This window comes from Pleurodeles waltl, chromosome 6 (assembly GCF_031143425.1).
Source record: "Pleurodeles waltl isolate 20211129_DDA chromosome 6, aPleWal1.hap1.20221129, whole genome shotgun sequence".
NCBI classification, from domain to species: domain Eukaryota; kingdom Metazoa; phylum Chordata; class Amphibia; order Caudata; family Salamandridae; genus Pleurodeles; species Pleurodeles waltl.
In genome coordinates, this window is record NC_090445.1 from 1,557,306,651 (window position 1) to 1,557,324,208 (window position 17,558).

The 17,558-nt window shown below is 49.8% G+C and overlaps 1 pseudogene; it reads left to right on the plus strand.

Annotated features, from left to right (window-relative positions):
• The window catches only part of LOC138302234 (mitogen-activated protein kinase 11 pseudogene), a 34,674-nt pseudogene extending 17,561 nt beyond the window's left edge, over positions 1-17,113 (plus strand).
• The last annotated feature ends 445 nt before the right edge of the window (positions 17,114-17,558 follow it).

The window sequence follows — 17,558 nt, forward strand, 5'->3', positions numbered from 1 at the left end:
CAAACGTCAGTGATAAACTGGCGGTACCAAAACCCACACCGTTACGCCAACATGAATACGTCCACAGTATCAGGACCCACGAATCACTGCGGCGGTCTTTCAACCGTGGTAAACCATTGGCCTCACACACCGCCGCGCTCAAAATACACACACTCTAACAAAACTACACCACATTGGACAATTCAAACTACACACACCTGACACACATACACACACCACACCCACACATTCACACCACTATAAAAACACCCACCCACATTACCCACAACCCTTTCAACAAAAAAAAGATTGCCTACAGAGAGAGAGAGACAAGCTAGGAGCACCCACTCAATCTGAGCCACAGAACACCATCACCCATACACAATCCATGCACCTCACAGCACACACCACAACACATCATCCCACACATCACCCCACATATCCTCACACATACCACTCACACCACATCCATGGCACCCCAAAGACACCCCAGGTTTTCAGAGGAGGAGTTAAGGGTCATGGTGGAGGAAATCATCCGGGTAGAGCCACAGCTATTCGGATCACATGTGCAGCAGATGTCCATTGCAAGTAAGATGGAGCTATGGCGGAGAGTTGTGGACAGGGTCAACGCCGTGGGACAGCACCCCAGAACAAGGGATGACATCAGGAAGAGGTGGAACGACCTACGGGGGAAGGTGAGTTCCGTGGTGGCAAGACACCAGGTAGCCGTACAGAGGACTCGCGGTGGGCCGTCACCTCCTCCCCCACAACTAACAACATGGGAGGAGCAAGTCTTGGAAATAATGCATCCAGAGGGCCTCGCAGGAGTAGCAGAAGGACTGGACTCTGGTAAGTCAAATCTTTAGTACTATATCCCCCACCCTACCTGGTTGCCATCACAAACTCCTACCCCTACCCTCACCCCCATCATTCCACCATCTCACAAAATACCCCACTATCACAACCCACCCATCCCAATACCAAGCCCTGCATGCAACACCTATGCATGGACACCCATCACAGACCTGCACGGACACCCATCACTAAAGCATGCGCATTAGAGAGAATCACCTAGCCCACAAACTCACCACGCACACAAGCAAAGCTGACAGGTCAATCACAACCATACAGGGAAACACACCAATGCAGAAGATGGCACACGTAGATACAATAACACTGCATTTTCATCCCCACAGGACCCCCACTCAACGTCATCGGAGAGGAGGTGCCACCAACATCCAGTCCCCCCAAAGAAGAGGCCCACAGTGATGACAGCAGCTCTACACGCCTAGATCACGATGACCAACCTGGCCCATAAGGGACCTCTGGACAGTCGGTTACCCTGCCACAGTCCCATACCACCACAGAGTCTCCGCCCTCATGAAACACCAGCACAGCACCCGCCCAGTAGGCCCATACCAGTGTCCCCAGGACACGTCAATCAGCAGTGTGTCCACCACTACAGGGACCCTAGGCAACCCCACAAACCCAAGAGAATCAGGGACCTGGGTTCAGTGGTAGTGGGCACATGGTTCAGGGGACAGAGGTATAGGACAACAGGGAAGCTGGGAGGACTGCTGTGCAACAGGGGGAGGACATTTCGAGGGAATCCACTCTCCACGATGCACTTCCAGGGATCCTGGGAGTATACCAACATACCCAGGAGACCTTGGGCCAGATACTGGCCAAGTTGCAGGAGACCCAGCGACTGCAGGAGGGACAGTACCTGGGGATCAGGGAGGACCTCAAACACATCCGCACCATCCTGGTCACCATTGCAGGGGTGCTGGGTGACATGGCCAACAACATGAGGGAGGCAGTGGCACAACAACGGGCCCCTGACACTAGCCACACCGATGAACAGCCCTCCACCTCCGCCGGTGCTAGTGGACAGGAGGCCCGCAACTGGAACAACAGGCCACTAGCTCCCCAACCCCTGCAGAAGGTGAACCACCCCGCAAACAGTCCCTGCAATCCAGGTACAAGCCAGAGAACATTGCCAAGATCCCCGCCAGGAAATAAGACTCTCCTGATTGTCACCCTTCTGTCCCACTCTGTCACCCTGTCCACCTTGAACTGCCATTGCTCCCCTTCATATGCCCCTTTGGACAATGCACCTGTGATACCAAGAGACTGGACTCGAACTGGACATTCCTCCACCATCACCCCAGCCCATTGCACAACCCCCTTTACTTATTAGCACTTAAATAAACACCTTTGGAACAAATACAATTCTGGAGTCTGTCAATTGATTGAAATATGTATTAGTACATCATTCTGAAAACATTGCAATTCATATGTACAGTAGTTTATACATTGGTATGACCTGTAGTGGGCAGCAGTAAACATACCAGGAGCCAGAGTGGGGCACAGAGATCTGAAAATAGAGATGCCAAAGGGTACAGTAAGTGGCCATAGACATAGGGAAATCAGGCTGCCATGTACAATGTCCAACAGAAAACTGAAAAGTAAAGTGAAGTTACAGTGTCTTACCTGTGTGTCACTGGAAGTACTGCTGTATGATATTATGTTGTCCACATCTTCTTCCTCTGCCTCCTCTTCCTCACTGTCCACAGGCTCCACCGCTGCCACAAGACCATCTCCAGGCTCATCCTCCTGCAGAAAAGGCACCTGGCGTCTCAAGGCCAGGTTGTGCAACATGCAACATGCTACGATGATATGGCACACCTGCTTGGGTGAGTAGTACAGGGATCCACCTGTCAGATGGAGGCACCAGAACCTGGCATTCCCGAGGCCGAAGGTTCTCTCAATAATCCTCCTTGTTCGCCCATGTGCCTCATTGTAACGTTTCTCTGCCCTTGTCCTGGGATTCCTCTCTAGGGTCAGTAGCCATGAGAGGTTGGGGTAACCAGAGTCACCTGCAAATATCGAGGGACAACTGTTAGACACACACTAACCCTTAGGGACAACCCATACCCAGACACCAACATATACAGGGTGAGGACTTTGGGCTCACCTATTAACCACACCCTGTGCCTCTGGAGTTGAGCCATCACATATGGCATGCTGCTATTCCTCAAGATAAAGGCGTCATGCACAGAGCCAGGATACTTGGCATTCACATGGGAGAGGTACTGGTCAGCCAAACACACCATCTGCACATTCATAGAGTGATAACTTTTCTATTCCGGAACACCTGTTCATTTCTCCGGGGGGGAACAAATGCTACATGTGTACCATCAATGGCACCATTGATGTTGCGGATATGTCCCAGGGCATAAAAGTCAGCTTTCACTGTGGCCAAATCCTCCACCTGGGGGAATACGATGTAGCTGCACATGTGTTTCAGCAAGGCAGACAACACTCTGGTCAACACGTTGGAGAACATTGGCTGAGACATCCCTGATGCCATGGCCACTGTTGTTTGGAAGGAACCACTTGCCAGGAAATGGAGCGCTGACAGGACCTGCACTAGAGGGGGAATACCTGTGGGCTCGCAGATAGCTGACATTGGGTCTGGCTCCAATTGGGCACACAGTTCTTGGATTGTGGCCCGATCAAGTCTGTATGTTAGGATTATGTGTCTGTCCTCCATTGTCGCAAGGTCCACCAGGGGTCTGTACACTGGAGGATGTCTCCATCTCATATTCATCCTCAGCGGTTGAAGCATAGGGAGGAAAACGGTGAGCAGAGGGTCATATTCACACATCAATTGCAATAATGATGCATCTCTTCATTTACAGAACCAGTATGTGAATCCGAGAGTCAGTTGATGTGCCAATGACTGCTGTGACGCAGTTAGGTGCCATCAACTGTGCCTCCCAGAAATGGCGGCTGCTTGACCTGTGATATGGGACAAGTGTAAATTAGGTAATTCCGATGGCATTGTGCGCCGTTGTGGTAGGCGGTCGATGACCACCGTGCAACTTCGCATTGGTTATCATTGGGCCCTATGGGTTCCAGGAGCCACGCACCGCCGCAGAAGTGACGACCATTTTCTATCTCTTCAGTCACTTGCTACCTGACCTTCAACAGGAGAGGACCTACACTGCAAGTGCTGCTGTGACCTGTGTCTGGAAGCGACAATGGCTCATGTGTCTGGGGAAAGGGCCCCTGCCTTTATTGCGGAGGAGTTGGAGAGACCGGTGGATGGGGTCCTACCCCAGTACACTTTACTCTTTGGTCCTCCAGACAAACAGGTGAGTACAATGTGAGCATGATGTGTGGGCCATGAATGTATGGAGTGCTGTGTGTGTAAGCCACATGTAGGGGGTGTTTAGGTATCCTGGGCAGAGTGCTGCATGTATGGTGGTCACTGTATGTGCGTTAGTAGATGGGAGGGATATGGTGGGCCATGAGTGTGACGGTCCGGACGATATTACTAATCCCTTTTCTTCTGTATTTTTCCTGCAGGTAAGCGCCCATCAGAAAAAGGGTGTTTGGCGTGCCATCGCCAAGGAGGTACAGACCCTGGGGGTCTTTGACAGGCAGAGCACCCACTGCCGCAAATGGTGGGAGGACATGCGCCGCTGGGCACGGAAGACGGCGGAGGCCCAGCTGGGGCTGGCCTCCCAACGAGGAAGGGGTGCCCGTCGTACCCTGACCCTCCTGATGTTCTGCATCCTGGCGGTGGCCTAACTGGAGTTGGATGGGCGCTTGAGGGCATCACATCAGCCACAAGGGGGTGAGTACAAATTCAGATTCATGAGTTGGCGAGCGTTAAGGTTTTACCTGGGTGGGGAATGTGGACTGTGGGTGCCCATAGGCCAGGGCAAACATGGTAGGGTAGGTCCCTTGTTGGGCAGGTTCTGAAGCACTCTAAACCCAATGGTGTTCTGGTGTTAGTGGGCATCTACTACTGTGCAGGGTCCTGTGGGTTTCAGGTGTGCAGCTGATGGCGTTATGCCATGTTCCCCATGGGCTGGTGACTAGCATTGTAACTGGTAGTGCATAGGGCAGCTCCCTGTGTGTTGTGTACGCCAACTGTAGTGTTGTTGCTGACATTGACCAAGTGTATCCTCTGTCTCTCCCCATATTTTTGTTTTGTCACCCTGTCCTTGTGTGCATTAGCATCATCTGGCAGAGGAGCAGAGGCACCGGCGACGGAGGGAGCTGCATCCCACATGGTCCTGGAGGCCGAATCCACCGAGGGTGACGGCACCAGTGGGACGGAGGGCGACGGGAGCACCATGACGGAGACAGGAGGGGACACTACAGACAGCGACTCCTCCTCCGATGGAAGCTCCCTGGCGGTGGCAGACACCTCTGTGCCCACCCCAACAACAGGTACAGCTGCCACCCCCCATACCGGCACCACCCTCCCAACAGCCCCTCAGAATGCTTCCCGTGCCTGCTCACCCAGGAGGGTGGGCATCTCCTTCGCCCCAGGCATCTCAGGCCCTGCCCAGTCAGCCCTGCTGCCCTCAGTGAGGAGGCTATTGACCTCCTGAGATCCCTTACTGTTGGGCAGTCAACCATTCTGAATGCCATCCAGGGTGTTGAGAGGCATTTGCAACAAACAAATGCATATCTGGAGGGCATTCACTCTGGCGTGGCGGGCCAACAGAGAGCATTTCAGTTTCTGGCCTCTGCACTGATGGCAGCAATTGTCCCTGTCTCTAGCCTCCCCCCTCCAACTTCCTCTACCCAGTCCCAATCCCCTCAACCCCAGCCTATTCCAAGCACACCTTCAGACCAGCATTCACCCAAATCAACACACAAAAGTGGCTCAGGCAAACACAAGCACAACACTTCATCTCACAGGCACTCACACAAGCACCATCCCCATGTAGACACACCAACATCTACTGCCTCCACTGTATCCCCCTCCTCCTCGTCCTCCACCACCCTCCCAGTAGCGTCTCCACTCACACCTGCATGCACTACATCCTCATACACTACCTCCATCACCAGCACGCCCATCACTACACACCCCTCACTGGCAGTCAACACCCCCACATCCATGCACACGTCCCCTGTGTCCTCTCCCACTGTGTTGGTGACCCCCCTCCCAAAGTACACAAACACAAGCACACACCAACCCAACAGCCATCCACCTCATAACAGCATCCAGCTCATGCACCTGCACCCAAACACAGCAGACTGACACCTCCTACAAGCACTCCCTCTTCCTCCACTCCCAAACCTTCACCCTCTTCCCACCCTAATGCCCCTAAGAAGCTTTTCCTAGCCAACATTCACCTGTTCCCTACTCCCCCATCCTTCCACTCGCGCCAGGGTGGCCAAAACCCAGCCCAGAACCTCAGCCACCAAGTCCACGTCCGCTGTGGTTCCTGCAGCTGTCAGAGGCTCAAAGGGGGCACCCGCCAGGCCAGCCAGTGTGCCACCAACCCCTGCCTAGGCAAAGAACATTCCGCCACCTGGCAAGGTGAAGGAGACAGCATCCAGTAAGGGGAAGGAGCCACAACCACCCAGCAAGGCCACCTCAAAGACTCCAGCTGCCAGACCTAAGGTGACACCACAATCTGCCAAAGGCAGGAAGGAGCACAAAACACCAGCCAAGGCACTTCAGCCGTCCGAGCCTGCAGGTGAGGGCCTGGGGGCTACCAGCACAACCGCCAGCACCGCCATCTGCACCGCCGCAAGCACTGCCACCTGCACTGCTGCAAGCACCAATACAGTCAGCAGCAGCAGCCCCAGGGCACAGCCGTCCGTGGCTGCAGGAGAAGGACTGGAGCCCCACCCCACCACAGGCAGCACCGGCAACCTCCACTGCGCCAGCACCGCCACCTGCACAGCCGCAAGCCCCGCCGCCAGCACCGCCACCTGCACCGCTGACTGTAGCACCACTGCCAGCCGCAGCAGCCCCATTGGGCAGCCATCCGAGGCTGCAGGAGAAGGGCTGGAGCCTCCCCCCACAACTGGCAGCACCTCCACCACTGCCTGCACCGCCACCTGCACCGCCTCAAGCCCTGCCGCAAGCACTGCCACCTGCTCTGCTGACAGTAGCACCACTGCCAGCAGCAGCAGCCCCAGTGGGCAGCCATCTGAGGCTGCAGGAGAAGGGCTGGAGCCTCCCCCCACCACTGGCAGCACCCCCACCAGCACCGGCACTACCACCACTGTGCAGCCATAGCCGCCGGCAGATGGACTGTAGCCCTGTCTCCATGGACTATCATGCATCCTGACCACTGCAAATCTCGTGGCTCTGTCACCCAGATGAGGGACTGTGACCTGGCACCCCCCAAGTGCTACATCACTGGGCACAAAGCCCCCTCCAGAACCAGTGGAGAAAGGCATCCACTCACCCTATCCTTGGCAGGATGAATCAGACTGGGCACAATGCCCCCTCCAGAACCAGTGGAAGAAGCCATCCACTTGAGAGACTGTGGCCTTGCACTCCCCAGGACCAAGCAGTGGGCAAACCACCCACTTGAGAGACTGTGACTTTGCACTCCCCAGGAGCAAGCAGTGGGCAAGCCACCCACTTGAGAGACTGTGGCTTTGCACTCCCCAGGACCAGGCAGTGGGCAAACCACCCACTTGAGAAACTGAGGCTTTGCACTCCCCAGGAGCAAGCAGTGGGCATACCACCCACTTGAGAGACTTGAGAGACAGTGGCTTTGCACTCCCCAGGATGAGGTAGTGGGCAAATCACCCACTGGAAAGACTTGAGAGACTGTGGCCTTGCACTCCCCAGGACAACGCTGTGGGCATGGAGCCCCCTCCAGGAGCAGTGGTGTTGTACCATCTTCCGGCTGAGGTGCCCCACCTTCCCTGTCCCCTTGAGGTGCCTGTGTGTTTTCGACCTGATGCCTCTGCACTGTTCTCTCCATTTTGAGGCACGAGTCAAGTGTGGGCTTAGCCCATGAATTATGGCCCTGTAGGCCACGAACTGTTTTTGTGTGGACATTGTCCCTCATTTTATATATATTGCATATATTGTACATACTGTTTATTTATTTATGAACGTACTTCTCTAAAATTCTAATATTATACTAATTTGACTCAATTCATTTTGTCCTTGCGTTCTTTCAGAGGGTTACAGGGTGTATATGTAATGTTGTTGCATGTGTTTGTGTGTGTGGTGTTGGGGGTGAGGGTGGGGGTGGGGATGTTGCGTGCATGTGTCACTCTCTTTTTCCTCTCCCCCCCCTGTCTACTAGGTGCTGTACTCACCGTGGTTGTCGTCACCGCCGTTGGTACTCCTGATATATGAGAAGATACACCAGCATGGGCTGGCGGATGGGTGGGTTGTAATGGGGTGGGCAGTACATTGTCTTCTGCCTAGCTGTTGGTGGTTACCGCAGCAGTGTTTGTTGCTACCGCCATGGCGGTCGGAGTGTTATAGTGGCTGTATGTGTTGGCGGTTTCCACCATTGTCGTGATTCCATTTTTTTTTTTTACCACCGGCCTGTTGGCGGTATTACAGCCGCTTTAACACCAACCGCAAGGGTTGGAATGAGGGCCATAGTTCTCCACACTCATGACTGCTGCTTTTTTTCAGTGTGTGCCATTGTTATATATAGGGTTCTGTATTATTTTTGTTTTTCAACATAAGTACATTTCATTTGAAAAAAATATGAAAAGTCTGATGACTGCAGGTGTTCAATAGAAGTAAAGTAAAAGGGCAATACGTACTCTATTAGACCTGAAAAAAATCTGTCTATTCCACTGTTCAGACAGAATGTGACTACACTTGGGGTCTAGTTTTCAAAGCCCTTTTGCAATCGCAAATCCTGCAATTTGATCACAGAGCTTTTCTTTAGCTACAAAAGCCCTTTCATAGGTCGGAACATTCTTTCTAATTTGCAAAAGGACTTTTACAATCATTTACGAATCGCAAATAGGAGAGGGCATGAAAGGGCGTCGCCTTCCTCCTTCCCAGTTTGGAAAGAGTAATATCAATGGTTTACAACTGCGTTTGCAAACTACTGATGAGTTACCAACCTCCAGGTTGGGGTGGTAACTAATACGCAAAGTGTGAAGGGCCCCTACCCTTTGAGTATCGTGCTGGCCGCCTCTGGGAGAGAAAAACAAAAAACAAAAGACAGAAATTCTTGTTCCTTTAAGGTATGGGGCTGCTTCTTTAATAAATCAGGTTTTCCGAATCGGAATACTATCATAGGACAGGTGGTCTTCTGTCCATTGAAGGCAGCCAATCACGGGTATCGCAAATGGAAACCTGCCTAATGAATATTAATTAGGAAGGTCCTTCTGTGACTTCCTGGAATTTGGCATTTTGTGAACTGACTTATTAGTTCATAGGTTGGTTTGCAAAATGTAAAATCCATTTGTAAAAAGAAATCAGTGCACAATTTGCGACCACTTTTTGCACATTGAATAATAGTATCTCATGCCCAGAGTTCAGAATTTTTTATTGTGCTCTCTTTTTTTAAATATTGATGAGGGTCGATCCCTTCCTCAAGGGAAAAAAAAACGAAAAAAACCGTGACAAAAAGAAATAATCACTGACACAGCCAAAAAGCTGGCAGACAGCCCCAGACCTACTGGCTTTGCTAATGCTTTTTTTCATGTCTGTGAACAACTTGGAAGCGCTGCTGGTGGGCAGAGCATAGTAATTAAGCGAGCTGTCTCCTGTTCAGTACCGAATTCGCCCTCCTACATTTGAACAAGCTGAAGGACGCTTTTCATTAACTGCTCCAGCTTTTATTACCCCACAAATGAGAGGAATTAATGTGAACTGTAATTGCCTGGAGGATTAATGCTACCGAGCCCTGCTCACCCATCCCTTTATTATGCCTATTTAACAAAGCATTCAAACACACAAAAGGCTTTAAACAACAGAATGTGACTAAAGCTGCTGTGATGCACTGACTTTGAATCCTCTTATGACTCACTTGTGTGGGAGGGGAGAATTGGCTCTCTAGACTTTAGCTTTGATTCTTCACTGCACAAAGCACGTGTGGTTTGGAGGTGGAGGTCTTTGGGTGCATTCATGTCACTTATTTCCTCATTTTAATTTTCCAGTCTCCCCTAAACCCTATGTGTGGTAAGGTAAAATAGCCACTTCAAGCCATGGGGTTGTTCCTTCCCTGCACTTCGTCTGTTATTTGGGCTCGCATTACTGTGTGCTTTGATATCCCTTAGCACCCCTCATTGACCTTCCTTCCCGCATCCCGCGTGAGGCTGGGGAGGTTCAAGCCTCATTTCTGAACTGTTGGGTGTCTTGTTACTTGATGCGTTTTCCCAGCCTTATCACTGTTCCTACTTTGCGTCCACTTCCTAAATTAACAAACCACATTTCCTGTAACTGTGGTACCACTTTGGGGTGATAAGGCGCTTCCTACGCCATGAGATATATGGCCCAGGGAAAGATCAGCATCCTAATTGCATTTTGGACTGGTACAAAATATACTGTCTCCAGGGGAGGGATTTTGTTCAGGGTTCCCCTCATAGATGTGAAATGACTGGAGAGTACATTTCACAACATAGAGAGAAAAGTTCTGTACAAAGGTAGGTGCAATAGGCGACAATGGGACACAAGTGACATGCTGTTATATCTCCCATGCAGAATACACACTTCTTTGCAATTAGAACCTGGCAGTTCAATGTATAAACTGATAGACGATATTTATTCTTACTAAAAGTGAAGAACTGGTATTAGGCAAGGAACATAAGCAAACGTAATTATGTACAGGAACTATTGTGACTTTAGTGGTGAGTAGCTTCCCTCATTGGAGTGCATACACTCCTAATCCTCAGAGTTCTTGTTCCATTAGTGGAAACATTTTGGGGGTCCTTTGTTAAGATATTGAGCACTCTTGCAATTGAGGATCCAGACGCTGAGGCAGCTGAGGATGTGCTGAAGTTAAACAGTGAAACAAGCATTTGCTCGAGTTAGAGCTATTAGCGTTGTAAATTCCTAACTGGACTTTTCTTGCTGCATAAATTGAAGATGAAAAGTAAAACAGTTGACATAAGTGAGTCAATTCAAAGAGTCACCGCCACCATGAGCGTGAGCGCGAAGGAGAGACACTAAAAGGAAAAGAAGTTCGCTCTCAGTCAAACATATCAGCAAACGTTTAATTCGCCAAGTAACAGGGTTGATGGACAAGGCAGTAACAAAACTGCTCAAGGTGGGACAAACGTAAAGCATTTACCAATGATGATAAAGGATTTTTGAAAGGCAGGCCTATGAATGAGTGATAGTGATGGGCGTGCAGTGGGCGTGGTTAAAAGCCCAGGAGAGATAAAAACAGGGTAACTTTGAAAAGTAAGTCTGAGGGTGAATCCACGATTGTGGGATAAAAGTAGTAGACCAGGCAATAAAGGTGGAAAGTCTCTGGCTGGCTCCACACTTCCTATGTGTGAAGTGCTTTAGGGACGATATTGGTAAACTTTTGAAGAATTAACTCCCAAGGCTCTGTGTGGGAGCTGCTTGATGTCTGAGTCTCTAGGCATGTAAGCTCCAGAACATTTCAAGCGAGGATGGACAAAGGAAAATGGCACAGTATGCAACATGCTCCAGCTGTCCCTTGCAGCGGTATGATGAAGAACAATCTTACTTGATATGTTGTTGAGATTTGAGGCCATGATAGAGAATACAACATATAATACGTGACCATGTACCACACCAGAAGCCATCACCAGGGTGTTAAGCTTGCTTGTTGACCTATCAGGCTTCCCTAACCACCACAGTCCAACGAGGGACAGACTCTCAACCCTACTTCCTCCTGAAAGCTCAGCCACTTTCTGAGGCTTAGTGCGCCGACGGCCTTTACAAAGAAGTAGGCTTGATGAGCCTGTATCCTAGATAGGGAGCGGTCCTGCCGATAAAGGTGCTCCGAATCTATGAATATGAATTTAAACCATCCTGAATCGCATGTCTTCAAGTTCGCCATTAGGGCACACAGTCCCAAACACCTCACACCTTAGCCTCGGCTGGGAAATCCTGAAATGACATCTGTGCATTAAGTATCAACCGCAGGAGCTGGGGAATCAATGTTCAAGCCAGGCAAAAAAGGTAAGGAAGCTTAAGTGTCCATCTATGTCCCTTCCATTTGTCATGAAGGGGACTGAGTTGAAAGTTTGAGGGTTTGTGTGCTGTAGGCCCTGCTCGCCCTCTTGTCCTTCAAATGTCCTTCAAACTGTAACACGTTTCCACTGGATGCCGTAGCGTGCCCCATAAAACTGCAGAGCTTTCGGCAATACTTTCTGACCCCAAATGTGTGCAAACATGCACTAGATCTTCTTAACCACTTCTTGTTTATTTGCAGATTCTTAGTGGGTGGAGCTGCAGTAGTGTCAGCTCTGTGCATCTATGCTCCCAGTTGCACTTTAACTCCAGTGCCCATGTCACGTACAATGGACACCTCTCATAATATTGGTTTGCACACTTTGGCATATGCTTCTGTGCTATTAATGTCTAATCGTCAGTTTGTGCACATGCTGTTTGTTGTGATTAGTAAAGATACATGTGTAGCATTTTCACAATAATTAATAATTTGCACTGATTTCAACCAGTGTTTTACAGTAGCCCTTCCTCCTCTATGCCTGCATCACCCTGGCTGCCTGGCTGCTGCTGCTAAGACCCTTCACTGGGCTCATGAGGCTGCCTGGGGGCTGGCGCTAAGACCTCCTCTGGGCACTTGAGGCTTCCTCAATGCTGGCACTAAGGCGCAAACTGGGCTCATGAGGCTGCCTGACTGCTGGTGCTAAAACCCTTCACTGGGCTCATGAGGCTGCCTGGGGGCTGGCGCTAAGACGTACACTGGGATCATGAGGCTGCCTGACTGCTGGTACTAAGTCCTCCACTGGGCACATGAGGCAGCCTGGGTGCTGGCGCTTAGACCTCCACTGGGCACATGAGGCAGCCTGGGTGCTGGCGCTTAGACCTCCACTGGGCACATGAGGCAGCCTGGGTGCTGGCACTAAGACGTAAACTGGGCTCATGAAGCTGCCTGGATGCTGGCACTAAGACGTAAACTGGGCTCATGAGGCTGCCTGGGTGCTGGCACTAAGACGTAAACTGGGCTCATGAGGCAGCCTGGGTGCTGGCACTAAGACGTAAACTGGGCTCATGAGGCTGCCTGGATGCTGGCACTAAGACGTAAACTGGGCTCATGAGGCTGCCTGGATGCTGGCACTAAGACGTAAACTGGGCTCATGAGGCTGCCTGGGTGCTGGCACTAAGACGTAAACTGGGCTCATGAGGCTGCCTGGATGCTGGCACTAAGACGTAAACTGGGCTCATGAGGCTGCCTGGGTGCTGGCACTAAGACGTAAACTGGGCTCATGAGGCTGCCTAGGTGCTGGAGCGAAGTCCTCCACTAGGCTCATGAGTGGCTGCTGGTGCTAAAACCCTTTCCTCGGCTAATGACGCTGTATGAGTGCTGACGCTAAGACCTCCACTGGGCTCATGAGTCTCCCTGGGTGCTGGCGTTGAGACCTCTAAAGGGCTCATGAGGCTGAGAACTGATGGGTGCAGCTCTCTGTCTTGCGACCCTTGGGAGGACCTAGCACCATATTTTGTTCCAGGAGCGGCTTACAACATGATCCTCTCCCCAGGACGGGACTAGTCGTTATTTTGTAGTGCTTCCTTGCTCTTGGGAATATGGGTGCGCATGCGTGTATGTGTGCGTGCACTTGCATGTATCTCTCTGTATGCTGGCAAAGGCCTATCTATGGCAACTGAAGGTCACTTGTGACACGTGAGGTGACTCCTCACTTCTAGTGACCATCTATGGCATCTGGTGCCCCCCTGGAATATTGATGGTGGGGAATCCTTTTAACAGGTCAACAGCCGTAGGAGCAAGTGGGCACCTCAGACATAAAAAGTGGATACCTAGCATAAATTGAACATCCCTGGCACAGCACGGAGATCCCGCCTCTGTTACAAGGGGGGGGGGCTTTGATTGAGGTAGGGAACTTTTGTGTGGGGACTTCTCGCAAGGCGTGGACATCAGATGTCTGACATCTGCTGTTGCATAAGGTTGGCAACGATAGTTAGCAGAGAGCATCCAACTTTTGTGTTAATCCAGTAGGACTGTACATCGACAGTCTATAGTTAAATAGATTAACATGTAAGTGATACAATCAATTTAATTGAACAGCAGTCATCCTTAGAAGAGAAGGTGAGCAGTTTATCACACATGATTCATGTGCAACAAGTGAACCTTTAATAATAATAAATGAAAGATGAACACAACTATTACGGGTGCAGATTGTTTATGGGAGTAGATCTAGTATCTGGTCCCGCCACAAGGTGACGAGGGGTAAGACTAGAGTCTCCTTGTGAGTACATAAGTTCCCAGACAGGGGCCCATTTCAGTGGGTTATAGTGGCAGCTTTAATATTAGAGAGGACATTGACCCACCTGTAGACTGCTCCCTTATTAAAGATATGCCTCTTCTCTTCAGTCCATCTATTGAGATCACGGGGCCACTTAACCACAGGAGATGCTTCTCCCCAGTACACAGCTATGCATCTGATGGGCAGTATCGGTGGCAGACTTAGGAATCTGGTACCAGCTCTTTAGCCTTTGCTCTTGAATAAACATCGAGGCGGCATGTTTCTGGAGTGTGCAAACCTGTGCTGAGAACTGCTGTGGTTCAACCACCCCATACAAAATACTTGCACTTTCAAGCAGATCCAGACCTTGAGATAGGAATCTACTCTGCCCGGGCTACATCGAGGGCAGCTAAGATCGTCTGTTTCCCGTATTAAACTAAGGGCTCGATTTATAATTTGACAGTCTGGCCGTCCTCCGCCAGGGTGACGGAGTAAATTATTCCTTCTCCCTGGCGGAGGTCTTGACGACCAAATTTTGAAATGCCTGTTGAGCCGGCAGACATTTCAAGCATTGACAGGAACCACTGTCATGGCGGTTCCTGCCAATGTATTGTAACATTGCCATAAGGCTCCGTCAAACATGATGAAGCCCTACAGCAAAATTACAATTTTTGTTATTTGCAAAAACATAACCCCAAAGCTGGATTTTGTTTTTCACAATGAAAAAATAATGCCTCCTCTCAATTTTCACAGCCCCTAACTGCCAGGGTTTTCCTGGCACTGATGGGCAGTGAAAACTGACCTGTATGTTGTGCGCCCATCTATATTAGGCGGATGGACCTACAGGTCAACCTTCTCCGGCCCATACTCTGTCGGGCATGGGAGGGATGTAACCATGACAGAGGAGTCTCCTCCACGGTTACACCAAAGCTATCGGAGGGATGTAACCATGACAGAGGAGTCTCCTCCACGGTTACACCAAAGGTCCGCCCACAGCTCTGGGCCCAGAGCTCTGGAACACCTTGCCTCTGGAACTAAGAGCTTGCGTCTCTTTGATGGTTTTTCACAAACGGCTTAAAACCTGGCTGTTTACATTAATTTATTTTTTTATTACCTGGGTCTGTTTCAGAAACTTCTGCTTAGTTTTTGCTTACAGGAGGTGACCAGCACTGGGAACCCTTGTTTGGTTGGCCTTGCGATTTACAATGCACGTATAATAATAATAATTATAATAATACATCAAAGGGGTGGAACAATATGGTGACGGGAAGGGTGCTCCATCACTGTGGCGATGCAGTACACTTTCCGCCAATATATAAATGAGGCCCGCAGTCTCTTAGGTGTCATATAGATCATGTGCACATAATTGAACCGTGTGTATTTGAACCTGACATTGCTAGAGTCCTTGCGTGTGTAATTAAATCATCTCCCACTCCTTTCCAGTAAATTGCTCGCTGGCCCCTCCATTTTCTATTAAGATGTAAAATTCAGGAATAGCCATTTCCACAAGGAAAGAGAGCAAAGTGATGAGTTTGAGACTATTGCCTGCTGTAAATAATAACTGCAGGACGTCTGGTAGTTCGGCTCCATGGCATTGTGGCCCCAACATTCTCTGACATGATGATTGGTGGTACCGTAAAAAAAGAAATGGGAAGCAGACCTTCCGCTTAAGTTACAGAATAGACGCAAAGAGCTCGCCCATGGATACTGCCATTCTCATGTGAAGCAGTTCGTGATCCGAGCCACCATCCAGCCATCTAGCCAATCACTGCAACTGTGCTGCCAGGTAATAAACACCGACCCCCTTCGGCTATTGGTAATTTCAGGGTGCTCAAAGCCACTCTTTGATGGGCCTAGTCCTGATAAATTCCGAGTGCTGTGTATCTAGGTGTCTGAACCAGTTTATGGAGACCCAAATCGTGGGCTGGCAAAGTGATAAAGCAGACTCTAGCCCTCACTGTGAGAGGTGCCTGGTGCAGCCGCTGCCTGAATATGTCGACAAACGTGGCCTTCTACCAGCAGGACGGTGTGGGGGGTGTCCGAGTACAATACTAAGCTCACCCCAGTGGACTCCAGTGCCCATGGCTTTCGCCTGCTGAGCACATGATAGCAAAACGAGTTTGAAAGTGGCATTGAAAAAGCGTCTGCGGCCCTTCCAGCATCTTACCCAGGAACTGAGGTTCCTCACACACATGAAACATGAAAAAACTAATGAAGTTTACCTTTTGACAAATGTGATGGCTGCTGACTTCAATAATGTAGTGAAGTGCCAGAAGCTAGCAGATGACTACATACATTTTCTTACATACTCGTTCCTTCGAGGATTTAAGTGTGGTCATTCGGCTGGGATTATATGCCGAGATTGAAGTCCAGGTATCTATTTGTGAACAAAGACTGTGAGCTCAGGATTTTAGATTTTTGGTTAGCCCAACAAACAGAAAAATAAATTATAGGATATGAACCAACAAGGTGGTACTGCGCTTCAGACATCCTGTAAAATTGACTGCTCTACAATCAAACACTTGACATTTGGCCTGCCGGGTGCATCGTGGAAGAATTACAGGAAGGCAAGGCCATTTTTCCTGGAAATTATATTATTGAGAAGGTAAAGAGGACCCTGGAAGTTGTGGGTATGCCAACTTCTGAGCTTATGAAAAACATCTCCTCAGAGCACTCTGGAAAGTATATTGAATCCTTGCCACGTTTACTTCGTGAAGATTTGAAACTTGTATTCTGTGGTGCCAATCGACTAGTAGTCGATGTTCTTAAGAAGTTGCATATGTTGGACAGTGATAAGCAGATAACACCTACTGAACCACATACCCATCCTCACTTTCTGCAATATCATGACCCGGATAATGAGCCAGAGGCTGAAGTCTATGTTGAGTTGAAAGAGAATAAGGATTGCACCTGAGAAGAATGGAAATGACTTACCTATAAAGCAGCAGTGGAAATGTAACAATTTTAATCAGTGCCACCCAGCCCATTGCCAACAGTGTCAAGGACTGCCAAAGGCCCATACTGCCTTTCATGTTCCCCAGCACTATGACCAGATTTCCAGCCATTAGATTCTCTGTTCTGTGATATATCCTGACACCCAAGTATTGGAACATATATTCCTACCAGGTAATACCATGTGCAGACAGTGATGTAGGGCTTTCCTGCGTGGATTGATCAATAGAGTACACAGAGTTCTTACACCAAACTTTCCAAGATAGCCAACCGTGGGTGGTGGACTCTTCAAACCATCGCTCCGGAACAGCAGCACATCATCCGCATAAAGCAAGATCACTTGTGACCCATCCTCAAGCAGTTTTCCCCTATCTTTTTTTATAGTTCTAAGGACTCTGTGAAGGGTTCTATTGCAAGAGCATAGTGAATATGGGACTGTTCTGTCAGGGTCC